Source organism: Gallus gallus, chromosome 5, assembly GCF_016699485.2.
Source record: "Gallus gallus isolate bGalGal1 chromosome 5, bGalGal1.mat.broiler.GRCg7b, whole genome shotgun sequence".
Classification (NCBI taxonomy): domain Eukaryota; kingdom Metazoa; phylum Chordata; class Aves; order Galliformes; family Phasianidae; genus Gallus; species Gallus gallus.
This window is the reverse complement of record NC_052536.1, coordinates 11,123,115-11,150,986: the sequence shown is the minus strand read 5'-3', so window position 1 is coordinate 11,150,986 and position 27,872 is coordinate 11,123,115. Positions and strand designations below refer to the sequence as shown.

Below are 27,872 nucleotides of genomic sequence, written 5' to 3'. Positions count from 1 at the left end.
TCCATATATTTTTTAATATGATTACACTCAAAGGTATAGAATTGAATGTGGTCTTATCTCGTATAGCTGCAGAGCATCTGGCTTATACAGACAAATGGTTTCCCACCAAAAAGGAAAACTTGGAACTGTAGATTTTTAATGCACAGATCTTGTGCTATTGCAGTGTTAAGAAGTCCTTGTTGTTATGAATGTGCATTATGAGTATATTGTACACAGTCCTGGTATGCAAATGTGTAGCATTCAGAGAAGTGAAATAATTCTGTGTTATTATTATCTTTGTAAATTGCATCTTAAGAGTTTGTTGAGGACTTTATGACGGCAGTTTTCTATAGTCACAGCCATACAGCGCAAAGTGTTTCTTTCATTATTAACAATAACTGAGCCAATGAAAATGCTTTTAAATATACACCAGACAAGCAGTTATCCAGCTCTTCCTTCTTACCATCCACAAACCATCTTTTAGCATCTTATAAACCAGCATGTAAAATAGCTTTGTAAACATCTGCTTTTCATTGTTAATTGTCAGGGAAAACTAGAGATTTAAATGCTGCTTTTGTAGCGCTCCTTAATCCTATCAGAAAGGCTAGCTCTAGATGCTTCTCCTCTCTCATTGCAAATAGCTTCTTCAGGCTGATTTTTCTTCTTTTTTAATGTTTTCCTCCCCCCCCCCCCCCCCTCCCCCCCCCCCACCAGCCTTTAGTTTTGTTTTTAATATTGATAGTTTCTATTTACTTACAGCTTGTTTCATGTCTCACTTTGAAAGGTCTTGCATATTCTAATCTGTGTAGCAACTCAGTAAATTTAAACAAAATATACTATGTAATTATTGATTACTGTGTAAAAAGGGCTGCAAACGTACATTTTGTTCTCTAGGATGAGCTCAGTACTTTTTTTCATATATAAACTACTGGATTAGGTACCACATCATATATGCAATGTGAGAACAAGAGTATATGCTGATGCTGTCGTATAACGGCAAAAAGAAATAAGTGCATTTTATGTTGCTAAAAAACATTTATTATTTTTTAACAACAACAAAAAAAAACCCACTGCCTTTATTTTGGTTAGCTTTTCTGTTTTAATAATCAAGTTGTTAATGGCAGTTGAGTGTGTCTGGCAATAATTTACCTAAGGTAGCATTCATAACACACAGTAGCTGCATTCTACAGGAAAAATAAATCTATTCATGTCACATTTCCTACCTCTAAAGCTTCTTTTTTTGCTATTGTATTATGGTTCTGGATTTGTAACAATTTTGACTTTTTGATTCTTACACAAAGGGACCATTCATGATTTGAAACTATTTTATATATTATAGTTCTTAAACAGGAATAAATCTTTTTTTTTCCTCTTTAAAATATTTTGTCCAAATCTGCTTCACTGGGAAATGATACCATTTTCAGTCACAGACTGAATTTTCCTATCTTTCATCTCTTAAACTTCAGTGCTTTTTGAAGTGAAAGTCTCCTTAACTAGTTTCTCCAGCCATGTGCTGGATTACAGTTTTAGCAGTAATTTAGAACTCTTCCTGTTTTGTTAATTAAATCATAATTGGAGGGTACAGTTACTTGCTTGTATTTTTTATTCCCGCTTTTCTATATTTACTTCCATAACTTCTCAAAAGATTTGTTACACAGACCTCAGCATCACTGCATGTAAAATTAATTGAAATGACATATTGTCCCAGTTTCTATGACAACCATATCATGATGCCGATGCTCTCAAAAATTTATAAACTGCAATTTCAACTATGCTAATAGCACCGGGCAGAGTTAACATTTATTTACTTAATATTCTTATTAGAATTAAGCTTTCAATACTTGATAAAAAGAAAACCTGAGAACAAGGTGTATTTCAGCGTTTCCATTTGCTTGATGTTGGCATTTTTATAAAGGAGTTTTAATTGTTATGAGAACGTTTCTTAAAACCTAACTGTGATACACAATGTTGATAAAGAGCTCACGACAAATAAAATGTATCTCATCGGTCACAAACTTTTAAATTCAGCATCCCAGAATACAGCTACGGTGTAATTTGCTGTAACTGATTTACAGATAGTCTTGTTTTGCTAGGGAATACTGGGAGCCCACGTATTCCTATTTCTTTTGTCCTAGATGCTAAACCTCACATGTTTGTGACACGAGTACTGATGCACTTACACAAGTGAAGCCACAAGAACGAGAGTCTGCGTGACCAGACACAGAACCATAAACCCACTTACAGTATCTACTTATGTTACCGCCTTATTTCATTGTAAATGCTAAAAACCTTTCGCCTGGTAATGTGAATTATTTTTTCCATATTAAATACATACTTTCAGTATAATCATGCCATTCCATCAATCTGCAGGCTTTTAGAACTTAGCTGATTTTAGCAGTTTGACAGGGAACTCTATTACTCAAGCAACACTCACATTGGAATCAATGAGTGTTTTACTTGAGTAAAAAATTTAGGACCAATGTAAGATGCCTTATTCAAGTTACTTCATAATTACAGATTGCAATGACTTAAAAAATAGTGAGTTTTGCTTTCAAAACATACTTATTTTATTCAGTATAACTTGCACTTATTAAAAAAGTGTGTTTTATAGTCCAAATTCATGCTTCTCGTGTATAAGACTTATTGATCATTGATTCAAATAGGAAATAAAACACCTTGATCTTCCAGTCATTTGTCTTAGGAAGATTCCAAAGCAGTCGAGTCACACTTACTGTACTTCAGTCTTAAATATGATATTATGCTGGGGAAAAAAAAATCATATAAATGAATGTTCAAATATGTTGAGATCATGTCGCATTTTAGTTTTTAACAGTCTGAACACTTTCAGCAGTTCCTACCCAGTGTTCCCGGTTCAGTAAGCTATATTAAAACACGCTTGGAAAGATTTATACAGTGATTTGCTTCTTAGCTGACTTTGGTGCAAGAAGTCACTACTGCATGTTTTGGTTAGAAATCGTGAAGTGTTCTTAGGGGTGATCAAAGGGAGGAGGTGGCCATACCACCCGTGCAGTATGCCATGGGATGTATAACCCTCGTGCAGAATGGGGCGGGCCAGGACGGCTTTGTACCCCCAGGGCTCTTTGGAGACATTTTCACCTTTGGCGTTGATATTTTCTGAACAGTTTATCCATTTTGGCATCGCTGTTTTAATCTTCTTAACAAGAAGTATGCACTGTACCTGCACAGGGTTTGAACTTGAGTGGGACAGCCAGCAGTGGCTTAGGCCAGACTCTCCTAAACTCACGGGAACACCCTAAAAACAATGCATTTTAAAAGTGCACAGCAGTAATAATATAAAATACAAAGTCATTGGCTATCCTCTGAGTATTCCATTTATTTCTGTTCATGTGTCATATGTACGTGGCTTAGTGGCAATGCATTTATTTGTAATGTGGGCCAGTCCTCAGGTCAAAGGCAGCTTTGTGTTTTTATTCTGGCCTTTGGGGTTTTTTTGGTTTTTACATAGTATCTTGCCTGTAGTGTAGTAGTTAGGTCAGGAACTTTAAAAATATATTCTGGGCTGACATATAAGATAGCACCAGTGTGGGCTACAAGGAATCCTTAGCATGTGTATCTTCCCGGCTCCTCAAATAGGGGGGTACAGTGTTTCTGTGTCCTTCCCCTTGTGCAAGGCACACTCAGCTCTCCCTGAGGCTGGGCCCGATGGTGCAGCAGTGCAGGGGGCCCCACAGGTGTGTGTGCGAGGAAGCGGGGCCATGGGTTGGGTGGCTGCTCTGGTGGCTCCTGCACGGCTCTGACTTGCTGATGAAAATGGACGTTTGAAATAATCGTTCATCTTGGACTGCTTTTATGTACATTAACTGTGTTTTATGGTCAGCCTACTATACAGAGATGGCAGTAGAAAATGATCAAGCTGACAACGACACAAATCCAGGTGACAGCTGAAATATCCAGAATGGGAAGAGCATTTCACTGGAAGTCCCTGTACCTTCCACAATTAGTTGCATTACTGTTTCTCTCTTTTTTTTTTTCCTCTATACCTGCACAATACCAGGTATTCAATCTCGATATAATTTCTAATCATGGCCAAATGTAACTACTTTTTTTTTTTTTTTGTATTATTACTATTTGGAGCTTCTTAATAGCACTCTCGTGATTCATTTGCAGAACTTACTCTGCCAGTGCAATTCGTAGCCAAGAGCTCGGTGACTTCAGCTTTGCCGGTGCAGTTAGTGCTCTGTTGGTGACGGGACACCTGGGCGTGATGAATGCTTTCCGATGCTTTGAGGAGAGCATCAATCCTACCAGCTGCTGAGTCCCTGGGCAGGACACCTTCCCGGCTCAGGGCTCTTTACGAGAGCAGGGCTGGGAGCAGCAGTGCGTGGGGAGACGCTGTGCTCCCATCGAACAGCACCTGCCTCCTGCTGCTGCTCCCTTGCTATAGCTTCCTTGTGCCTGGAGCGTGCCCGGGAATCCCCTTGTGCCGAGTCTTGCCCGCAACTTGAAGCGGTGTCACTCCAAGCACTGCTTGTGGGTCTAACAGCTTAGTCTTATTTTTTTTATTTTTCTTCTTTTAATTTGCCTTCTATTATACTAATCGAGTGTAGATTACTAACCTAGCCTGTGATTTGAAATCCTCGGGAAGACCTGCGAAGTTAAACCTCTGGGAAAGCGCGGGCAGAGGGAATGGCCTGCGTGTGCCCGAGGAAGGGACCGGGCCGGACGGAGCCCTAAGGGAGCTGCGCGGCAGCGGGCGGCCGGGGGGCAGCGGGGCGGCTGGGAACGGCCGGGGCTGCTTCCCGCTGGCCGAGGATCGCGTGGGGCCGCTCCTTTCCGCCAACAGGCAGGCGGGCAGGGAATACGCTTGGTTTTTTTCTTCGCTTTGCGTTTTCCATTTCCAAGTCTTCAATTCCTCCCTTCTTTCCCTCACCCGCGTGTCCGTGTACGTGCGGGGGCCCGGGCGACGCTCCCATGGCGGAGTTTCCCGGCCCCGCGCCCGCCGGCAGCGGATTCTTCGATGACTTTCGCGCTGCCGCTACCGCTGTTTGTTTTGCTTTGCGAAGTGCTAATCCGAGAGCCCCTTGGCAGGCGGCTGCTCTCGCTGCTTTATACGCGCCGGCCTCACGGTGGCGTTTTAAGCACGTAAACAAAGCCCGAGTGAGCGGAGAGGCAAGCGTGTTTTCTAGTTTACCTTTATTAGAATAACAGTTCCGTTAATGTTTTGGATAAATCAAAACTGCCTATTAAAGCGGTTCGAGTACAGGAGCTGCGCGATGCTCTGCGTCAGTGGAAGGTGTTTGAATGTTCCCGGCCGGCACAAAGCCGCGCTGAATTAGAGCGGTGTGTGTCAGCGTCACGGTGCGGTCTCACCTGGGGTTGTTTTTCTTCCCCTTCTCTCTCTCCTCCCCTAGCCTCCCAGGAGAAGTTTACAAAGAATGCGATTGAAAGTGCAAAGCGGCAGATACCGACGTTAAACTCCGGCTTGATTTCAGTCTAACGATCTGAGACACGGCCCCGTGCCGCCGCCGCCCTCATTAATACAGAAGCATGCCCCTGGGACCTGAGTCACCCGGAGAGAATAAACACAATATAGAGTCATCTTACCTCCGAGCCGAGAGCGCACCGTTAGAGGTAGGAGAGGGAGAAGTGCGGCCCTCCTCCGGCCCGGCCCGGCCGCTCTGTCGCGGGGCTCCGGCAGCGCTGCGCCTGCCGCCCGCCCAGCTGGGATCCGCTCCCCAGCGCGCTCCCCCCGCCCCCGGCAGGCAGTCCCCAAAGTCAGCCCAGCGCGAATCCGCGAGTCAGGGGCAGCGTTTCGAGTCAATCCTCGCCGCTGCGAATCCCCCGTGGCTTCTCTCCGCCAAAGCGTGGGACAAAATTGCCGCCTAGCCTGAGTTTTTGTCAGGCGTCGTTGGCGATCTAGCAGGTAAGGCGGCTGCTGGCTGCCAGCGATTCCCGCTGCACTTGCAGAGAGCGGCAGAAGCCGGTGGGAGTGTGGTCTGCTCTTCGTTAGGGAGGGGGGAACGGACCCTGGAGGTGATGCAGTGAAACACTTCGACTTCCTCGCATTGTGTTTGTCACAGATCACGGGCGCTCCGCTTCTGTAACATTCACTTCAAGCATTCTCAAACCCAACCGGAATAAGTTCTGATCCTCCCCTCTAGTTTACATTGGGGTTGTCAAAGGATTAAATACGTGAAACTTTATTTGACCGTGGAGTTTACAGACCCTGGGATCCCTGCACGCTCTGGCCTTATTCTAATTCTATAGCGGTAATTACCCTTCGTTTCTTTAAGTGCAATAGATTTAGTGCCTTAGAGACTATGCACAGTTTGATTGAATTATTCATTTTTTTTCTTTGGTGTAGACTGCATCTGGGGACTGATGTGACGTGTAGATTTTTTTTTTTTTTTTTTCAGGAACAAAGGGAATGTGGAAATGAAAGAGAGAGGGAGAGAGAGGCTGGCAGATGTGATGAGATGCGGTGAAGGTGTATCCAGCTTGGCACTCCCACTCCTCTCTTCTCCTCTCATTGCAGCCCTGGGTGACTCTCAGGCTAACACAAACAGCTTTTCTTCCGCAGCCTGCCCTCTGTCACTGTAAGTACAACAGCCTTCTCTTATCAGCATGCAAATTCCAGCCACTCACTACCTTAGCCTGGTGTTTGCACTTTAGATTTACAGAGGGGACCTTTAAAATGAACTTTCCTAGACAGGAAGGGGTTTTCATGTCAAACTTGCTTTTATTTTTCTTTGTAAAAGTTTATGTGGTTTTCCCTTTTTCTCTCTCTCCCCCCCTCCCCCGCCCGCCCCCCCCTCCCCCCCATTTTTTTATGGAACGGGGGTATGAAGTGGGGAGATTGTTGCTGCGGCTTTTTCCTTCACCGTCAGGGTGATGCACAGTTTCAAGTGAAATTAAAACCTTCTTGTTCCTGCTTCTGCCAGGACAATACATTGTGTTGGCAGATGACGCTCTAAAGAGTGCAGAGGTTTTTGGTTTGTTCTTTTTTGTCAGTCAGATCCTTAGCTTTGGGCGTTACAAAATGCAAACGTCCCCTAAATTTTGAGAAGATCGCCAGAGGTGCTTGTTCTAGGGGAACTCACATCAGCTGATGGTGTTGCTTATGAAGAACACTGCAGGGATATGCTTTTATCTTGTCTAACAAAACTTTCTCCCAGTCGATGAGCAGACTTTAACTTCTTCTCCTTCAGCTTTCTCTCAGATGCTGTTGATTATCTTGCAAAACTTTCTCTGAACATCTTTAACAAGCCTGTAAAAAGCCTTCATTGTCGGAGAGTATCAGCAGAGGGAACTTTGAAATATGCCTGTTAATTGTCCGGCATTTACTGGGGATAGAGGGGAGTTTAGAATGGGGCGTATGACTTTTAAGGCGGAATTTCTCGCCCTTTGAATCAAAACTTCAGACGCTGTTCTACCAACTCCACAGGAGTTGTGGGTTTGCTCGTCTTATCAAAGATGCGCTAAAACTCAACACACAGACAGGTTGCTTTGCTTGTTGAGCGTTGCTTTACTTTTGTGTGTTTAATGAAAGAGACGGCGCAAAATGCGCTGCCAGCTGTGAGCAGGTAAGTGCCCCGACGTGAACCGAGAGGTTGATTCCTTCCCTCTGCGAGGACGCAGAGCAGCCCAGCATCCCTCCCCAGCATCTGCCTGCGCTGGCTGCTGTGCCCGTCTCTAGCCTTAATGAAGAAAAGCGAGAGAAGAAATGTAAGACGTAGTCTCTAAACGCATAGTAACGCTAAAAGTAAAAGCGTTTGCTTGTTTCTCTGCACGTGCGTACGGCGGATGTTCACTTATGCAAACAAAGAGGGAAGCGCAGTTATTCCTGTGCAGAGCACATACATGCACATTTGCATACAGTGCCCACGGAGTCCTCGTCTTCTACCGCAGAGAAGTTGTAACTCCGCGGCATTGTGTGCTGCATCTGTAACTTAATTGATCACACGGGGAAGCAACAAGCTAGAGAGTGTTACTCGCGCTCCGCCTGGGAACGCGGGCGCATCCCTGCGGTGCACTGCCCCAGCCGAGTGGCAGCCCCTGCGCGGGGATTTCGGGAGCGCGGAGGGATGCTTCTCTGGTTCGGATCTGGGTGGGCGGCTAACTGTTCTGACGCCTTCCTTATCTCTTGTCCCGTTGCCGCCTCGTACTTAAGAAGTTGTGCGAAGGAGGATGCTACCTTCGAGGATGTGCTTATCGTCTTTCTTCTGTTTTCCTTTAAAGGAAAAAAAAAAAAAAAAAAGAGCTCCCATTAACAAATCGACGGGGTAGCGAGCTCGGGCGGGATGCTTCGTCCTTATATTCTGATTGCCTCTGTCTTCTTACAGAACTCGGATTTCTTATGCGCCAAAGCTACTGGTCGTGCATAAAGTCAAGGTGTTTCCTTTACTCGCAGCAGGTTTACATGCGTTAGGAGGAAAATGCTACTGCCCGGGCGCGGGGATTCTTACAATTAAAGATGAAAGAGGACGCAGCAGCATCTGGACAGGAAGCTACTTCCTGTTGTTAAGTCCATCCCGTAGATAACTGCAGCGAGGTGAATAGTTTGAACTAGCTGAACACAGGTGAATACAAACTCGGTATTTCCCGTCTAACAATTTATTCCATCTCCGAATTACAGGTTTTTAGGATCTTTTATTAAAATTGGAAGAACGTGTGGAAATTAGCTGCTATGCCCTCAGCCAGCTAATTTATGAGAAAGCTTTACTAGATAAATTTCAAGTTGTTTCAATGTGCTTGTTGCTTGCCGAGTAAGACTCGATCGCTCCTTTTATTGTAGTGAAATAGTCAACAAATCCCTTATTAGACAGATCCGCTGTTCTGAGAGGTTCTGACTTCCAACTCTTTTTTCCTGGGCTGGACCAGAGAGGGACGACAGCACCTCGGATAGCAGGGTGGGGGCTGCGATGGGCGCTGCTCTAGCAAGGTTTGGAGCCTCGCATCTTGTTAACAAAATGAAATAGGGCCAGATCAGGTGTGCCATCACAGTAATGCCCAATTTTCATCACGTCCTTATGAGGCAGGGTTCACTTGCAGGAGGGCTTCTGCTTCTAAGCTAGCCTGCAGATTTCAGCTTGCGAGAGCAGGGAAGTGAAATCAGGCTTTCTCCTCGTCTTTTTGGCCTCTATAAGTTATGAAGCTATTTTAAAATTTAAAAGTTTCTCTGTTACTAACTGTTCCAGGCGCCTTCTGGAAAATGGGGAGAAAGTGCCAAAAATACAGAGATGAATCAACAACTTCTCTCTCTCTCATTTTGTGGGCTTGAGGTTGCTTTCCGCACTCCCATCCTAACAACAGTTTAGCCTATAGGTGTGAATAATATCAAAAGAGGCAGACGCTAGCTTTGCAGAGCTGCTTGCCCACCTGATCTGCGGGCCCCTGACAGTTTGAAAGTCTCTTTTATGTTTACCTTTGGAATGTAAAAAAACGGGAGAGAGACTTTCCTGGCTCTGCAGCACACTGTGCCTCTGGTTGACTCTCTCTCATCTCCTCGGAGTTTTCCCCTTCCTGCTCCCGGATTTTCTCCCACTTGGCACTCCCAAGGGAGCGTGAGTTCCTAAATCGGTACTCGAGTCCCTGGCTGTTGCCTTTTAGCAGGGACATCTTCGTCTATCGCCGCTGCTGGGAGCTCTCGGCATCACAGCGGGAGTCCGTCCGAAGTCAGCGTTCCCCCGGCCCCTACCTGCCCACCCCTGTCGGTCGCGCTCACGTTCGTGCCTTCCTTTGAGGGTGCCGCGGAGCGGTCTGTGGGCTCCGCGCTCCTTCTGCCTCCCTTCCTTCGGGCTCCCGCAGCCCGCGTCATTTCTACTTCGGGTTTCGCTTGCTTTTTTACTCCGGCCGGGCTGTGGGATCGGGCTCCTCAGAGCACCATCTATCTATCAGCTGTCAGCGGGCTCTCGCGGAGCGCTTCCCCCCTGCGTCCCCGCTTCCCCGCCGGCCCGGCCCGCGTCCCGCAGACCGTCTCCCCCTTCTCCCCCTTCCCCTTCTGCTCTTTTTTTTTCCACCCTCCCGGGCGGCAGCCAAACGGTGCCGCTCGGCGTGTGCCGGGCAGCGGCGCGCGGGCGGGGAGCGCCGGGGTCCCCCTGCGCTCCCCCCGCGCAGCCCGCAGCTCCCCCGGCCCCCGCCTCCCCCTCTTCCGGCCCTCGCCCGCCCTCCCCCTGCCCGCCCTCGCCCCCCTCCCGGTAACTTTCTGGTACCTTTCCTCACCACTCCGGGCAATCAGTGGTCATTAGAGGAGAGAGGTTTAAGGTTTCATTTGTCTAATAGCAATGTGAGTGGTGATAGCTTCTCGGGGATGCGGCTGGCAGCCCGGGGTGATTTCACTTTCTGTTTTGTGCTCACTTTCTCTGCAGTTGTTGCTTTCCCCGCTCGCTCGCTCCCAGGCTCCCTCTCCCTCTCAGCCTTTCCTCTCCCTCTCTCTCTCTGTGTTGTCTCATCTTGCCTGTGCTGTCTGGGCGGGGGAGCCCTGCCTCCTTCTGCCTTCCTCAGATCAATGCCCTGGCCACTCACTTTCTGATGTTGCACGACGGGAAATGCTTTGAATACTTACGACATGGCCGCTCACATTGATTGCCAAGATTGACAGCAGTAACCATCGCCTTCACTTGTTTCAGGAGGGAAAAAAAAATAATAATAATGAACCTGATTGTAAGCAAATCTCCAGGCAACCCATCCGCAAACTTCTAACGATCAGGATCCTGCACATCCATGGCCCGGAGAAACACCAGCAGACTCTAGCTCATTTCTTTTCTTTTCTTTTACTTTTTTTTTTTTTAATTTCCCCAAATTACTACCCATTTGTTTCCCTCTCCCCCCTTTCATCCCTTCCCTCTTTTTATTTTATTTTATTTTTAATTTTTATTTTTTTAATGAAAATTACCGAAGCGCGTTGCAAAAAAAAAAAGGAGGCTCTCCCAGTGCTTTGTGCCACACTGGATCCCGAGGAGGTAACCAGGAAAAAACAAGCCCTATTGTGTTGTATACCTGTTGTTTGCTGTGGTGTGTAGTGCTGCGTTGCTTGGTGGCGGCGGTGGTGGTTTAATGGGTTTTCGCTGGATTTATGTCGCTTTGCAGGAGAGAATCCGGTTCCCCCTGCGCTGTCTTTAATGGGTTGTTAGTTGCAATTGAGTGAAGGAGCAGCGTCCGGAGGTAGCTGCGTTGTTTGGCTTTTAACGTTGCTGAATGCACCCCTTCCCCCGCCTCCCCCTGCACGATTATTTACTTTAATACCACGAGGCTGGTGGGGTTTTTTTTTCTTTAGCAAAAACTAGTTGTAGCCTCGTCCCCGGGCGAGTTTCCGGGGCTGCGCGAATCCCGAGGCTTAGAGATACCGAGGGACCTCAGCACCCCCAAATCACAACACTTTCTCATCCTCCCCGAGTAGAGTTTATTTTAAAATGTAGTGACGGATCAGCGCTGTATTTTAAGCTCCCCCACGGCAGGCGAACACATGGTGCCGGGAAGAGATCGTACGCAAGGAACTAACACGAGAGGGAGAAAGAGAGAGAGGGAGAGAGGAAAAATGAAATCCGAAATAAATCTTTGAGAGCGGAGCGCTGCTGTCACCGCTCCGGAGCGTTCGCGTGGGTTTCTCTTCGCGGCTAACCCCGGAGGGCACGGCATGGAGCGAGGCGACGGGCGTTCAGTGGGGCTTTTAGATTCTCCTTTAAGTTTGAGGTGGGTGAGCGCTTTGAAGTTGGCCACAGCCGAGCGCCGTCCCCGGAGCGGGGAGCCATACAAAGCTGCGGGAGCCGCGGGCGGCAGTGCCGGCCTCGGCCACGGCGGGGCACTGTCCCGGGGCTCTGCGGCTCCGAGCGCCGCCTTATCTCCGCGAGCAGAGGGCTCGGATAAAGTTCTACCGAAAACTTTAACGTCGGTATCGCGCCCTAATTTGTGATACACAAGGAGAGGGGAAAAGAGCACTCCATCATCGGAGAGCTCCGTTTGCGCCCGGCGAGGGGGCGATGCGTGCCGCTCTGTGGCAACGCCCGGCTCGGGAGTTCTCGCTGCCGCAGCTCTTTGCCGGAGGTCATGCAAATCGACCTGAAAAGAATGCATAAGCCATAAATTAAAATAAACCCCTAGCCAGAGGCTGATCCATAAGTAGACAATACCTAACCTGGACAAAACGGCTTCCTTTGCGAGCTGAAAAAAAGACTAGTGCCTAAACTAAATGCGAAGTAAGTTTTCAGGAAGTATTTCACTTGTTATTATTGCTGTTCTTATCCTGCCTTTAAAATAAAATAGTGACAGTTGCGCGGCGCGGCGCGGCGCAGCTGTTTACGGGCAGTGCCGTAGGAGCCGAGGAAGGCAAGGTGTGTCTGGCGGAGAGCTCGTGCTTTTCCTGGCGTTCGTACCTTCGAAGCTGTTCGGATTTTTGGTTGGGGATAAGCGGCCTCTTTAACCGTATAAGCAATTGAATGTTTTATCTCGAATAATGCCGAAGAGTTTACGGACAAATCTGGGTTGCCTGAAAATGTCACATGCGCGCACACAAGCTGTGTCTGTATATAATAGTCTCAGGGCTTGTTTTTTTTTCCCGCAGTTTTTGACAATTGTTCCATTCACGGTCCTGAAAGGAGTCATCAGTGGGAGCTAATGAGAGTGCCTCCGCGCCTTGCCCTGCTCCGGGGAGGAGCGGGCACCGCGCTGCCGCCGAGCCGCCCGGGGAACGCGTGCACGCGTGTGGCGGCGCCGGGTCGCCCTTGCGGGAGCGCGGCTCTTAGGTGCGGGAGGGGGAACGTATAGGCGCGATGTGATCAGGTACCTACACGCGTGCGTTAATAATTGAGCTGCCAGGGAGCTGCTCCTCCGCCGGGAGAGCTTCCCGGCTCCGGTTCCCGGCTGTGCTCAACAGCGGCAAGCAGTTAACCCGCTTTGCAGCAGGGGCTGTGCGCTTTAGCAGAGCAGGGCCTTGAGGTCAATCAGAGGCACCGATCATATCGATTTGATTGCTGTCGTTGCTTTCGGCGGACCGTTTCACAGCGGTTGTTGTGTGTGGGGTTTTTTTTCTTCTTCTTTTTTGAAGGAAGGGAAGGAGTGAAAGTGGCAACGTGAAGAGACAATTAGTGTTGTGTCTGCGTGGCGGGGGGGCTGCGGGAAGTCAGCGTGCCGGGGGCCTGGGGACGCCAGATTAGCTCTGTCCTAGGGGTGTTTCCCAAAAACACAGACGGTAAAACTTTCTGTGATAAAGTCATATATCTTCGCCTGCTGTTTGGAGATAAGGTGTGTGTTTATTAAGCTAATTTAAATAGCCTTCGGCACAGGAGCGGCACTTTGTTCCTACTGTTTTCTTTTGCCCTCATTTTAACATTTTTGGTGTTCCCATCTTCGGAGCCGGCCGTGAGGGCAGGAGAACGGTTTTATGCGGTCTCCCAGCAGGGTTTCGGGTCCAAAAATTAACGAATTTCCCTTTCCCTATTGGTGTAATGGAGTAGTTTTGAAACCTGTTTTGAGATTTCGACTTGACTTGACTTGTTTTATTGACGTGCTTGTGCCCACTCATTTAATTAAGCCATTATGCCATAAAGCAAATAGTAAGAATGAATGTGAGATATGCGCATGTAGTCTGCCATTATATACAAATATTCCCCTGGAAAAGAGGCTTTAAAAACTTTTCCAGCGCACCGTGAGTTCTTTGGCAATATCTCATTGCAGGTTTTTGTTTCAAGCCTGGATATTTCGCGTGGTTCTGTTCTCGCAGCGTTACATGCGCGCTCTACTCGGAATATAAACAGCGAGCGTACCTAGCAGCTCATTCGAGTAAACCTAAGAAATAATCTATTTATAGTGAGTACATTTAAAAGAAAATAATGAGGTCATGCGGAGTATGCTGCAGTTTGAAGTAGCTCGACACCTGGCAGAAACTACGTACGCCTTTTTTCAGACTCTGCACTATCCATAACTTTTTCTTATAATACATTCTTGTGTTAAGTGAGAAAGGCTGTTTGTAAAACAATCCCCTGGCCGGTTCCAGCGTTGGGTGAAGCTGATCCTGTAATGGCATTTTGTTTTGAACAGTTGCTGTAGTTGAAGTTCCCTCATAAGGTAAGGTGGCACTGGGTCTGAAAGGAGGTCCAAATGCCACATTTATAATTAGACTGCCAATTCAGCACATTGTATCTATTGCTATACAGGGATATACTGCTGTGTCTGGTCTCTCAATAGACTGTATTCAGAATTAGCCAATTCAACCGCTTCAACTTTGGAGTCAAATTTAGAATAGGCAATGAGAGAAGGAAAGAAGGAAAACAATAATGCTTTCTTTTTTTCCTCAGCTAGCTATTAAAAGCCAAAGAATATACGGAAACCGAACCAGGCACTGTACTTGGAACCGGTGCCCCGAGCGCAGCCCGGCCAGCATCGTCTGCAAGCCCAGCCGAAGCTTGCTCCTCCGGGGGGAGGGGAAGGTGAGCCCCGGGCACGGCTCCCAGCGCTCTCCAGGCCGCTGCCCGGGCCGCCACCACGCTCCTGCGGCAGGAGGAGGGGGGGGGGGGGGGGGGGCGGAGGGACGCAGCCCTGCCCCGGCTGCGCTGCGAGGCCTGGCCGAGTGCCTGCTGCCGCCGGCTGGAGCAATGGAGGGGGGCCCGGCGGCCCCTGCTCCGGGGCGACCCGCGCGGGCCGCCAGTGGCAGCTCCCTTCCGGGGGCCGCGGCGACTGTGGCAGGGGCGGCCTCCCGGGTCCGCCGTGCCGGGGGCTCCGGCCGATGGCGTCTGCCCGCTCTGTCCCCGGCTTCCAGCGCCTGGCCGCTTCTCTCCTGGCATACTTTTTGTTTCGCTCCCTCTGATTTCTCTGGCCTCCTCCCCCAGAACTTGAATTCATTCAGTGATGAGAAAGTAAGAGGCCCTTTGCTCTGCAATCTCGCATCCTCTGCTAAATGCATTATTGTCTCTCTTCTTTGCAGTTCCACTCTGCTGCAGTACTGCTGAGAGACTTAGCTGGGCTGCCTCGAAGCTCGCTTGGTTCCCTTTTCAGCTGTATCGTTGGGTGCAAACTAGTGGCATGCGTACAACGCATAGTGCAAAGGGAGTCAGACAGACGGCTGTCTCCCCTGCATGTTTCCCCTGCACTGATTCTCTGCTGAACTTATGTAGCATTTTGCTTCAGTTTTTTCTTCTTACATTTACACCCTAACGAAAGTGAGAAGAGAAACCAAGTGGAGCCTGCCGGTTTCCTTCGTTAGACCGTCAGTGCCTGACCTGTAGAAAAGGAATAGCTGGCGTCCAAAGTGAACTGCCTTCGCCTGTCACATTGATTTTATTGACAACTGGGGACTGCTGGTGCTTGTTCCCTTGCCAGCAGTTTTTAATACATGACCAACAATTGCTAGTGGTCACTTCCAGCTGAACTTCTTTTGCGTGGTGGGAGAGAATGCCTTTGGACATGTTCCTTGCATCTTTGATCATATTTTTGGTTGAATGTATCCATGTACGTCTGCTGTTCTTAGAGGCCTTGAGATATCCCATGGTAATAAAGGGCAGAGCTTTGCATGATGATAGCAAAACCAAATATTTTGTTCTCAGTGGGCAGCAGAAAGTTCCTTTAGTCATGACCTTATATCTGCTAAACACTATAATCACCTTGGGAGATATCACTTCAGGAAGCATATCCATTAATCTTTTACACTTGGTTTGATTTCACCCTTAAAAGTGCGTGGATCACACTGAAAAGGCTTCTGTCCATTTATTTATTTATTTTGTGGAACAAAAATCGCTGGAGAAGCAGTGATGCACTTTTCTTTACACCCCATACGGTGGGGTGATGTATATTTCTCTTTCCATAGTGTGACTTGAAAGATCAGTGGGCTCGTTTGGCAGAGGTTGTGTGTAATGACTAATGTTTTTAAAGTCATGTAAATAGGGGTGTTTGTGTATATATAAGCTATGTCAGCTGAAGTGATACAAGGACATATTTTTAAAACATTTCAGTTAATATAGTAAATCAAGGAGACAGGGCTTTGAAACATTTCTACATGATGTCAGAACCTGCGAGAGAGGTACTGCTGTATGAGGTGTTCGGTAGCTCAGATACGGCGTATTTGTCGAGTAGCAGCGAAACACACAGGTGCACATTCCAAGTTTTTGATTTAGCTGATTCCTATTTGTCTTCTTTCTTCCTTTCTTTCCTTGCTTCTTTCTTTCTTTCTTTCTTTTTTCCCCTCAGTGTCTTTTTGTGTATTTTTTTTTACTAGACGCTGTTTTCTATTTTTGTCCCCTTAGGTAGAAGAGCAGGGATAGAAACTTTAGGAGACTTATTCCTAAAACATAGAAACTGGATTTCCTTTTATTTTAAATGGGCTATTTGGAAATCTTCAGATACGCAGTTGATATATTATTGCAGATCATGATACCGTATTGTAAAAACAATTGTAAACAACCATATTGTAAACAAAATTCAGATAAATCTTGCCATTAGGAAGGTGGCTTACAAAGCTGGTCTGATGTCTGTATGAAACACGCATATGTTTACTTAAATGTAGATCTGTGCAGAAGGGAGAGACCTGATAGATACGTTTACCGTGAAGCAGCTGATTTCTGCCGTGATAAAACTGGGTGATTACACATTCGCAAAGCCTTTGCAGCACAGAAGTAGGTGTTCTTTTAAAACATTATTCTGTGGCAACAAACAAATATTTGTGACATCATTGTGAGAGGTTTCCTGCCAATTTTGAGTTTACTGTCTTTCAGAAAGTCTGGAGTTCTTTGGCACTGGTGAAACTGCTGCACATACCCATCGTATATTCAAGTATTCAGTGAAGTTTTAAATAATTCTCTTTCAATTAGTACAACAGGAACCTGAGAAAATGGATTTTCTCTTAAAGAAACAAGAATCTGTACATAGCCATTTCTTTCCTCCTCTTGTATATTTTAACATCCTCATATCAGTTTTATGTTTACTGTTTTGTCTCCTTAAATTAAGAAGAAAGAAAACAGTAGCAAGAGTTTAAAAATCATTGCTTGGAAATGATTTTAATCAAATATTTCTTGAGCTCTGTGAATTGGCAAGAGTAATATAAAATTAGATGTATTGGTAAACTAGGCTAATCAGAGTCATTCATTTATAGTGGAGAATAAATATCTATCAATTGATGCTTTTTTGAAGTCAGGCAAAACATTCCATCAAGTTAATGTGTTTCAGGGTATCATATCAGGCACAGGCAGGTACTAGAAGTGATGAAAAACAGATAACCTGCAACAAAATGATTTACAGATGGGTCATTATCTTCTATAGAGAGGTTACACAGATCATATTCTTTATAAAATGAGATTGTATTTCTATAGAGCTAGGAGAATTCTCTAAATAGATTGGAGTATTTAATGTTTTCTATGTGACGGGCAGAATTTGTCAAAGTCAAAAACTCTTAGCTTTCTTATAGGCAACATATTGATGTAAGATACCAAACGTACTACTTTTGTATTTAAAATATTCTTTCTGTTTATTTCAGTTGTTTGATAAAGTAAAGCTTGGGATACATTTTGCTTCTTTCTAGGTGAACTTCATAGTGTTTACCTTTAAAATATGCACGAAAAAGCTACATACAAATTAAAAAAGAAACAAAAAATATCAAAAAAAACGATGGCAAATTTAACATTGAGAATTTTTAAAATATTTTTTTAATTTCAGGATCTATTTCATACACTGAGTGCCCAAGTTACATCTTTTCTATTGGTGTAAGACAGGGTGTCACTTAAATATTTTCGTCTTTCTTCTTGAGCTAGACAGAAAGGTGTAGTCAGTCGTTTCTCCGGTCTCTGGTAGTCTGATACAAGGCAACAGGAAAATCTAAAACCTCAGAGGTGAAGTATTGATTTGATTCCTAACTGCAAATCCTTCATATCATTGCTCAAAATATCTAACTTTACACCAATATTATCCATTCTTTTTATAGTGACACCGTGCTTAGTAAAAAACTTCTAAGCACTGAGGTCAGGTGTTGAGATTGGATTCTAGTTTATTTTTTATGAATCAGATAAAGATTTCTGTGCATGAGACCGTATGTGAAGATGAGAGAACAAGAACATTTCCATATCAAAGGCAATATATCTGAGGCTGCATAGTAATTAAAATGCAGTGGTTTGGACTGTGTGCACTAGCACTTACGCAGAGCGTTGTTGGGACCTTGTGCAGCATGCAGGCGGTTGTCTCTTGCATACTTCTAGAAATATACTTATAATTTTGTACAAACATTTATGCCAGTCCACACTTTTCTGTGGATAATTTGTATTTCATCCAAACCATTCAAAGTAGAAGTTATTTTTTGAGCAACCCCCTCATTATGGCTTTTGTGCATCAACTATTTTTATTCTGGTTGTTTGTATTTCCTCTTACCAGAATGATGGCTTGTTTATAGTAGGGCTTTTTTTTTGTGTTTGTGTGTGTGTTTTTCTCTAAGACCCCTTCCATATACCACTGAAATTTTACTACTTGCTTGAAATATCTTATTGGAAACCAAAAATGATAGTATTTTTGAGAGGTATTAAAGATAGCATGATTTCTTACATACCATGCTTTCTGGCAGATTAGAAGCATGTTCAGGAAATAGTATTTTTAATGATAAAATGCATTTACTTATTTCAACTAACTGTTACACAACAGAAGGAGAATTAATACATTACTCCAAAGACCTACTCATGAGGAGGGAGATGAGAATCAGCAAAACACATTTCAGGGTGCTCCCTATCTGGATCTTTTTTTTCTGGAATAAATGTGACTTTAACTCCAGAGCAGATTGCCCTGGTGAAGAGCTGTTCTGGAAGGGCTGCTGTTGAATTGTTTACTTCGTAAACTGTAATGGTCAGTGTCCCAGTGTGGAGGAGGCAGTGACTGCTGCAAATTTCCTTATTACTCATAAAAACTTGTTCTACAGAGGCTATCTGTTAATGCTCCAAATCTATTGAGGTGAAGCTTTTGGGAAGTCTTCATGTTTAAACAGATGTTTGTACTGTGAAAGTTTTGCATTTAGGTAATCTTGAGATCTCGCTTCATTTTGCCTAGTTTTAGATTACAGTTGGTGTATGAGTATGTGTGTATTTTGTGCTATAATATCACACTTTCAGAGGATGTTATGCATGCTTTTTAAATCTGTATTACTGTTGTGGATGGGCTTGTTAAACTGAAATCCTGACCAGTTGTGGTTAGTAAAAACCCATGGTATTTTTGCGCAAGTAGGGGGGTTAACCTCAATGTCATGGCCTAATTCCAGCTAAGATAGGATGTAGTTGCCCATCTACATTCTTCTTATAGTTTTAACTGGCTCAGTTAATCCTTACTTCCTCTCCTAAATGCAGTAGAGTAGCGTGCTAAGGATACTTGCTACATTTTGCCTCAGAAGTACCAAATCCAACTACTGATGTAGTAGGTGGAAGTAGATAATGGATCGTGTTTTGGTAGCTTTCTGGATAAGAAGAGTTTCATATACCTGTCTGGCTAATTATTATTAGAGGGAATGTTCTGAAGGATTTAATATACTGTATTAATCTACAATATACTTGAATGTTGAGCTGCGGAGCTGTGTAAGAGAAATATTTTGGTCACATGGAGCTTTTTTTCAGCTGTCATAAACAAGTGTGACTCCATTTACTGAAGTTGAAGAGTTCCATTTTACTCCAAGCCATAATTGTGTTCCTTAGGATGTGGTCCAATTTCTTTAGAATTCAATGGAAAGACCCTTCTTTGACTATGCTGGGAGGGCCCTGTTTGCATTCAGTGTAGTGTAGAAAATAACCTGCTTTGGTTTCAGTTACGGTGTAGTCAGGTTCATCTTCATGACGTTGCCTATGGGTATAGGATGATACTGACAGGAGTTCATCACGTGTCAACTATGTACTAGATCATATGTTTCTCCACACAGACTTTTCTAGCAGGTTTTCTGCTTAGAGTGGAGCCTTCAACTGCTGAATTTCTGTAAATGTGGAGACTGTGGTTATGCTTTTTCTTTCATTCTTTCAGATACCGCGACCTGCTGAGTTAAATCTTCCTGCAGATCCTCCTTTTTCCTCCTCCTTTTTCCTCCTCCTTTTTCCTCCTCCTTTTTCCTCCTCCTTTTTCCTCCTCCTTTTTCCTCCTCCTTTTTCCTCCTCCTTTTTCCTCCTTTTTTTTTTTTTTCCTCCTTTTCTTCTCTGCTGGTTAGGTCACTACAATAAAAACATACTTTATTCAATTTTTACTGCAAATATATGGTAGGTGTACATGATGTATGTTTCAACATATTTTTTTTTAGTTGTATTTTTGTTGTGGTATCTGCATTTATGTTCATAGCTTGTCCAAACGGTCAACAATGATTTCTTAGGAAAACTCTGTCACGCTTTCTGATTGCATTCTATAGGTGTTAGTGCCCATTATACTGCCTGTTCATTTCTTGTGGAAATTATGGTACCTGTGGTATTTCGTCTTGAAAGTAACAGTGTAGTCTCTTCATTTACTTCAAAACAGGTTAGATATGATCAGTTTTTCATCTAGATTTTGTGGGCTAAATGGTGTAGGGATGGGATGAGGGCTACACAAACTATGAGGAGTAAGTTTAGAGAACTGTAACAAGATGGAAAAACAAAACAGAACAGAGGTCAGGAAAGAAGTGCATTACTACCTGATGTCCTGGAAAAAGGAGTAAGGTAAAACTTTCTCCTTTCTGCTTATTGGCAGGACAGCAGATCTTTTGTACTTTTACTGGTGTTATTTGTGTATTTTTATTACTTTCAGAGCACACCAGGTCCCAAAACTGACTATGTACTTGCTTGAGAGGAAAGGAACATTCCCATGCTGTAGGATCTGCCTAGATCTGCAGCTCTGAGTGGGAAGTCAATTTGCCGCCTTGAGGTGGAAGAGTGTGCTAATACTGGCTATTCTGCTATCTGGCTACTCTGACTTGGAGAGCAGATGCCTTTCTAGTTCAGAGCAGTATTGTTGCTGCAGGTAAACAAAAAGTGCTACTGCAGTTTGGGTGTAGATTAGTTTATGCTTCACAATGCCCTTGTGCTTGCTCGTCATATGTGCAGTGTTCCTGAGGGATGGCATGTTTCAAGCAGCCCCCGTATTAGGGACAGCGGTCCCCCTGACTTTATCCTTTGCTGCCTCTGTATGCAAGCTTGTAGAGGTGTGACAGAGCCAGACCACGCTTGTCTCTGTGCTCTCTCACAATGCTCAATCTAGACTTCAAAGGACCATGTCTACTTAGTATTCAAGTAGTTCAGTGGGCTATCCTTCCCAGCTTTGCAGATCTTCCTTCAGCCTGTGGTAGAAGCCTGGGAAGGTCTTGTTTTCTTTCCTTACTTGGGTACAAAGCCTTTCCTTATGTGTCCTCTGCTTTTTCTTTACTCAGTGAAAACTCTCCATATTATTTTAATCTTCACTGCTGCCTCTAAACAATAATGATTCAATCTGCAATGTTTATTTTAAGAGTGTATCAAAAACTCTAATCAGTGAGGTTACTGGAGATACATTGCCATGTATTCTAGTGCAGATATGGTGCCAGATATTGTGTGGAGTGAGTGGATGTGTCCACTAACAGTTGATTTTAAAACACCACTGCGTGACACACTGTGATGGGAATGGGATCAAATTACTGTCTGGAGGTCAAGATCATGCCCTAAAAGTGAAAGATATTTATATAGAGTATTTTCAGGGAAAGAGCAAAAATAGGTAGGAGGGAGAAGGTAGATGCGGTAATCAAAGAGTAATTACTGAGGATTTGGATTAATAACTAAGTTTCTAATTTATGAAGTCCACCCTTGAACAGGCTGAATTCCAATGTTATTTATTTGAGTGCAGAATCATAGAATCTTTTGAGTTGGAAGGGACTCTTAAGAGACCCTGTCTAGTCCAACTCCTCTGCAGTGAACAGGGATACCTACAGCTGGATCGGGATGCTTGGAGCCCTGTCCAGCCTGACCTTCAGTGTCTCCAAGGATGGGGCTTCCACCGCCTCTCTGGGCAGCCTGCTCCATTGCTTCACCACCCTTATTGTAAAAAAACATTTTCCTTATATCTGATCGAAATCTCCCCTTTTTAAATTTGAAATTATTTCCCCTTGTTCTGTCAGAACATATCCTGCTGAAGAGTCTGTCCCTTCTTATAGGTTCCCTTTAGATACTTAAAGGCTGCTCTCAGGTCTCCCCAGAGCCTTCTCTTCTCCAGGCCGAACAGCCCCAGCTCTCAGCCTGTCCTTGTAGGGCAGGTGTTCCATTCCTTGGATCATTTTTGTGGCCTTCCTCTGGACATGCTCCAACAGGTCCACATCTCTCCTGTACTGAGGACTCATCTGAAACACAGTATTCCAAGTGAGGTCTCACCAGTACAGACTAAACTGAACTGAGTATACTGAGCACAAGCAACTCAGTATTCTGCATAATGTGACCAAAAGGAAAAGGAACAGGAAGGAATTGTTATGCTGCATTGTACGCAAGGATGATCTCTTACAGAAGTGCAAACTTTGAGGCATAAGCTGTTTCTGATCCTACTTCTAACGGATTTTTTTTCTTTTTTTAAATAAAAATGACACAGAATTTACTAGGATAACAAGTGAAACAGTAAGAGAAAAATCCAGCCCCAGATTGTGTTTGATTACTGCATTCCTCTTCTGGAAGACTATATTTCATTAATTCAGCATGGGATGATTAGATAAAGAAGGTGAATGCTTGTTTCCCCTCAGACTGTCTATGTGTGGCTCCCACATGATACTTCCTGTCTTTGTCATATTGTCTCTTTAGTGTCAATAGCAACTAGATGCAAATCAGCATGGCATCTGCTAGTTTATTTTCAGCTGACCGGACTAAATAGCAGATATGGAATTTATCACCAGGAGGCTCTGACCTCATCACAGACAAGTGGCATTCCCACAAGTAGGTAATGAAGCACCCCTATTGAGTGTAGCTAAAGTCCAAATCCTCAGTAGAGTTATTATTAATTCAATTTAAACAGCTCTCCCTAACTTTAAAGTTGTCCCTTGATTTTTTTAAATCCACTCACTGTTGTAGCTGGAACAGCAGCTGTTGCTGATCTCTGCTGATGTCACACTGTGCTGAATTGGGCCTTCTTGAATGTGTGTGGGAGAAAAAGATGGGATGAAAAAATAAAGGGAGAGGAGGAGGAGGGGAAGGGATGTTAAAATACAAAGATGGGAGAGAAGAATGAATGCGTTAACTGAATAGTAACTGTGATGCGCTTATTGCTGTTGAGCACACATAGAGAATTTCTATAATCAGATAGTATTTGATGATAGATTAATACATTAAAATTATTACAAATTCTCCACATTGATGGTGTAAAGCTGTCTTTCTAAGAAGATAGTATGCAGTAGTCAAAGAAGTCCTCTTCGGTGCTTAGTATGCTTAAGACTAAGCCCTTATTCCTTTTTTATTGCTCATGAGGTTGTTCACAACAAATACTGTGAGACACAGGTTATCTGCATTTGCATCTGCCTTTGCCATCTAGGCTTCTGGATGAGGTTTAAGTTGATCGGTTTGGTCACTTCTGTATATTTTAATCAGTCTTGGTTGTATACATGAATATCATCACATCGTCGGTATGAACAGCCTTTGGATAATTAGCAGGAACCTTAAACACTTCGGTGTTTTACTGATCCTTCTAATAACTGCTTGATAGCAAATATTGTTGAAAGACTTTATGGATTCTAAATAATCAGTATAAATTAGTATTCCTAATACATTTATACACTGATTTGTGGTTTGTATGTTGAATGTGAAATTGAATGGCATATTATGTCTTTAGAATAGTTGTGAGTGGAAGAGTGGTTAGTAGCTTTTAGACCTTGTTAGTGGTGAAAACTTGACAGTAGCTAAAAGCAAAGCGGAAATGAAACAGATGCTTTGGAACCTGAAGTGATCAGTTTCTGTGGATGGGAAAGGAAGGAGGGAATGAGAGGAAACAAGGGGAAAAATGGAAAAAAAGAGGATAGAGTGAGAATCAAAGAGACAGAAAACCTAGGATATGCAGGGGCACATCAGCATTAGGGAACGAAGCCTTTCAAGGGTTATTTAGTGACTTTATTCATCTTCACCTATATTCTTCCACTTTCCAAGAAAGAGAAAAGATAGCAACATCGTAGTTTCTGTCACACATTTTTCCTATGTTCTTAACTTTCTGGAAGGTTCTGCAGCTCTTTTATCTAAAATACTGCTTTCAGTGAGAGGATTTTAATGGTCTGTTGATGACTGTTCTATGGTCCAAAAGAAGTAGATCTTAGTCTTCCATTTGTGCGTGCTTGTCTGAGCTGGACTTTCTGCTCCATGTTCAAATAACTGAGATCTAGGCTGACCAGCCAGTTGTGTTGGAGAGGTAACAAATGGGAAACCAGTCTGTAAATAAAAGGAATAGAAAACTTCATCACGAGAGGCACTGAGCTACTGAAACTAATGGGGAAAAACCCACAGGTTCCTCCATGTCTCGCCTAAGAGTATTCACATTTAGTGAGATCATCTGTTGCTACGGCTTGACTGAGTTCATCATCAGCACATAAAAATGTGCCATAGTGGATGGGATTTTTTTTTGTCTTGGTGAATGCTGTAGGCTAGGGCTTCCCGTAATAATCTCCAGTCTAGCTAAAACTGCTACATCATGTCAATTGCCTGGTGACTTTAAGGTCACTCTGTTAACAGACTGTGCACGTTTGCCAATTCATTCTTATGCTACAATATAATGTAGCTGTCCAAATGAAGCACTGCAGGCACTACATGCAGTAGGTTTCCTCAGCTTTTCAAATCTTGTTTCAGACATGAAGGTGCATGTGGTTCTATTTCTTTGAAGTTTCTGTGTGTAAATTCTCACGCAATTAGTATGTCAGTATCTCTGAAAATTCAGATTAGAATAAAATGCCTTTATTTGTATTTACAAATATTTGGTAAATATTTTCTTTTTTCTTTTCCCCAAAGGCCTTAAAATAAAAAAATAAAAAATAAAAAAAAGAAAGAAAAAAAAAAAGAAAAAGGAATGAGAGAGCATAACCCCATTTGCACATAGATGAAAGGCTGTTTTAACATCAGTCATTACTTGCCTGATGTGAGAAATTAATTTATTTGCATTTTGCTCTTCTGCTTGTCTGAAAGCATGCTAGGTGTCAAAACCAGTTTTCATAGGTCGTGCTTGGGCCTTGGTGGTGCATTCCAGAGCTGTGGTAAAGGGAATTGCTGGGAAAGGGGCTCTCATCTGCCAGAAATTGACAGCCATGAGCTGCCAGTTCTCCAGTGCTGAAGCCATAACAAATAGCATCAGATGTGTGAAGAGCGGTTTGTCTCTAATCACAATTTTGTATTAAAATAAATACCAATGATAAGTTGGATTGTTGGCATTTATTGCCAGTTATTCAGGCAATCATTACCATTAAATTCAGCAGCGCATATTCAGTTTTGGGGCTTTTTAATTTTTTTTTTAATTTTTTCCTCATCCAGACAAAATGGTGATCTTTGGTCCAGGTTCTTTGGTCCTCTTTTTTAGGCCTAAGGTACAATAATTGAGAGGTTTTGTTGTTGTTTTTTGACATCCTTCATCCTCAAACAAACAAACAAATACTGCAGTGGACCACAGGTTTGGCTGGTGATACTTCATTCTCACACTTGTGGTTGTGGAAGAAGAGCGATTGGAGTTCATAATCTCTGACTGGTCCAGAGCTTTAGAACTCCTTCAGGTCCAGCTGATAAAACTCAGGGTTTGAGCCCACAAGATACCAAGTGCTCTGGTCCTTCTTCATGTCCTTAGCTGTATAAACACATGCTGAGCTTTAAGGCCCATGAATAATCTCAGTGGGAATGAGACTATATATGTGCTTAAAATTCAGCATATAGTTAAGTACTTTTCTGGACTGATGCCAACATGCTTAGCACTTTGGAGGACTGAATTCTTATTCACTAGTGGTGGTTTATGTATTTTTTTGGCTTATGAATTTCCTTACTGACCTGTTCCTTTGTTTAATGGTCAGCCTTCAACATGGCTAGGATTAAAAACTTCTGGGGCTTGTTTTGTCTAGAAGGCTATGGATAATCTCTAGAGGGAATGGCTCATTTTACATAATTACTGATGCTAAATAAACATGTTCTTTGTAATCAACTTATGTATAATATGAAATTGCTAAGATTTTTGATCAAGAGATCAGTGTTTGACCCAGATTTTATTTCTTCACTCCTTTAGAAATATGTTGTTTATCTGCAGAAATTAATAATGCCTGTCTACAATTAGTATATCAAATTTTGAAGATAAGTTATATTTGGTTTATAATGACTTTTTCCGTTTCCAAGTTCTCATTGCTTTCTATCAACACTTTTTTGCTTTTCATTTTGAAGGGGTGCTTTTCAGGTGCTAATTAGCAGCGAACTTTATCTGAACTAAAATCTCTAGGCAGTTGCTTCAGGTATTTTTCTTCTTTCAGAAAGTCTTGACCAAGTAAGGTCTTGGTTCTAATTGTTTTCTTCTTCCTCTCACCTGTCCTACTACACAGCACGATCTTGGCACTGCCTTGGCATTGCTGGAATTAAGGAAACCACGGAGTCTTTTTTCTGTTATTTTATGATTATTCCCAATTATATTTTTATTTTTTTCACTTATATATTTGGTCATAATTCTCTCTAAACTCATGAGCAAGCATTGTAAGGGATCAATAGAATAAAGAAGGACCTGGGGTAAATCCCAAATGTCTCAGACAAAGGTAATGGATGCAGTTTTTTTTCACAGTAGGTATAAACTTTGGCCTTTTCAGACCAGTGAGGAAAGAGAATTTCATTATCTCTGTAAAAGCTTTTGCTTGCTCCCATCAAGATGGAATAAGGGGTACGGGTAAGTGCTAGCTTAAATCTTGACTGTTTGCCTTTCTCTTTATGCTCCATCTTTGAAGTAGGCTGAGGCGTAGTATATATATAGCCTAGATTAGAGCGTAGACGGGCATGTTGTTGCACGTCTAGCTGGAGGGGCAGAAGAAATGATACATTTAGCTCTTCTTTCCCGCCCGCTGCTGAGGTTCAGTAAATGTCTGTGAATGCTCCAAATGTCACTATGTAGCAAGGAGAGGTAGTTGACGCTGCATCTCAAACAACGCCATGTTTGAGCAGAGGGATAGTAGCTTCCAACGGGGAGGGCGGTGACTTCCTAGGCAGTTCCAGTGAAATTCATGAGAGGGAATGATAAGTAGGTCGCTTAGAAAGTAATGCCTGCTATTTGTTTCCATGGAAACTGCAACAGCTAGAATGAGCACAATAACACAATTTGATAGAGCAAACTCTCAGCTACAAAACATTTGTCAAGAGAGACACTGCCATTAGCTATGCATTTTTGCTAGTGATCAACAAGAGCCTGCATGCTGTGCTCGTAAAAATCTGCACCAGCAGAGGTGACCCACTGTTGCTCTTGCAACTGCTGAAATGCATTACCCACCACCTCGGTGTGCTCACATCCACTTTTTGGTCTCCATAAACGTTCAGGAAGTGTTGATGAATGTCAATGGGTGCAACTTTTTTCCACAGTGAGGAATTCAGTTATACACCTTTGCTTCATCTGCACCTCCATTTCAGATGCCCTTATGTGAGACTGCCCCTCTGCTGCCATCTGTCACATGTAACACATGGCAACAACACGTAATGGGATATTGGTGGAAAGGTTCAACCTCTACTATCATACCACCAACATGTACCAGCACCTCTGACATGGTGGACTAACAAAAAAATAGCAGGCATTACTTCTGGAGCAGCCCTTGTATGTGCCCCTTAGAGAGCAGAGGGAGCAAGTTCTTGCGGCCTTGGCCTGGACAAGAGGATAACCTGGCACTTACTGGTGTTATGAAGCTGTTATGGACTGTGCATACAAATGTGTTACTTGGCTCCCAGTGTCCTTCTTTCCTCTCTTGTGTAATCTACTTAGACTACAAAGTAAAGAATGTCTCTTACTCACTGTTTGTACCT

At 43.7% G+C, this 27,872-nt stretch overlaps 1 protein-coding gene and 1 long non-coding RNA gene across 14 annotated transcripts in view; one reads left to right on the top strand and one right to left on the bottom strand.

Annotated features, from left to right (window-relative positions):
- The window catches only part of LOC107053389, a 31,346-nt gene extending 20,957 nt beyond the window's left edge, over positions 1 to 10,389 (bottom strand). For all 3 annotated transcript variants that reach the window (XR_001466572.4, XR_005860134.2, XR_001466571.4), the window contains exons 1-2: positions 10,173 to 10,389; positions 5,566 to 8,191 (exon numbers count right to left, since the gene is read on the bottom strand). This is a non-coding gene — a long non-coding RNA (uncharacterized LOC107053389). The remainder of the gene's footprint in view (positions 1 to 5,565; positions 8,192 to 10,172) is intronic.
- The window catches only part of SOX6 (SRY-box 6), a 404,747-nt gene that overhangs the window by 26,746 nt on the left and 350,129 nt on the right, over positions 1 to 27,872 (top strand). For 5 of the 11 annotated variants that reach the window (XM_025150681.3, XM_046941614.1, XM_046941612.1 and 2 more), the window contains exon 1: positions 12,627 to 12,738. The gene's annotated coding sequence lies outside the window, so the exon portion shown is untranslated. Of the gene's footprint in view, positions 1 to 5,372; positions 5,593 to 6,377; positions 6,558 to 10,490; positions 10,923 to 11,425; positions 11,653 to 11,868; positions 12,156 to 12,626; positions 12,739 to 27,872 lie in introns of those variants that run through there. The other 6 variants (XM_040700840.2, XM_040700836.2, XM_046941615.1 and 3 more) reach the window with 4 other exon arrangements.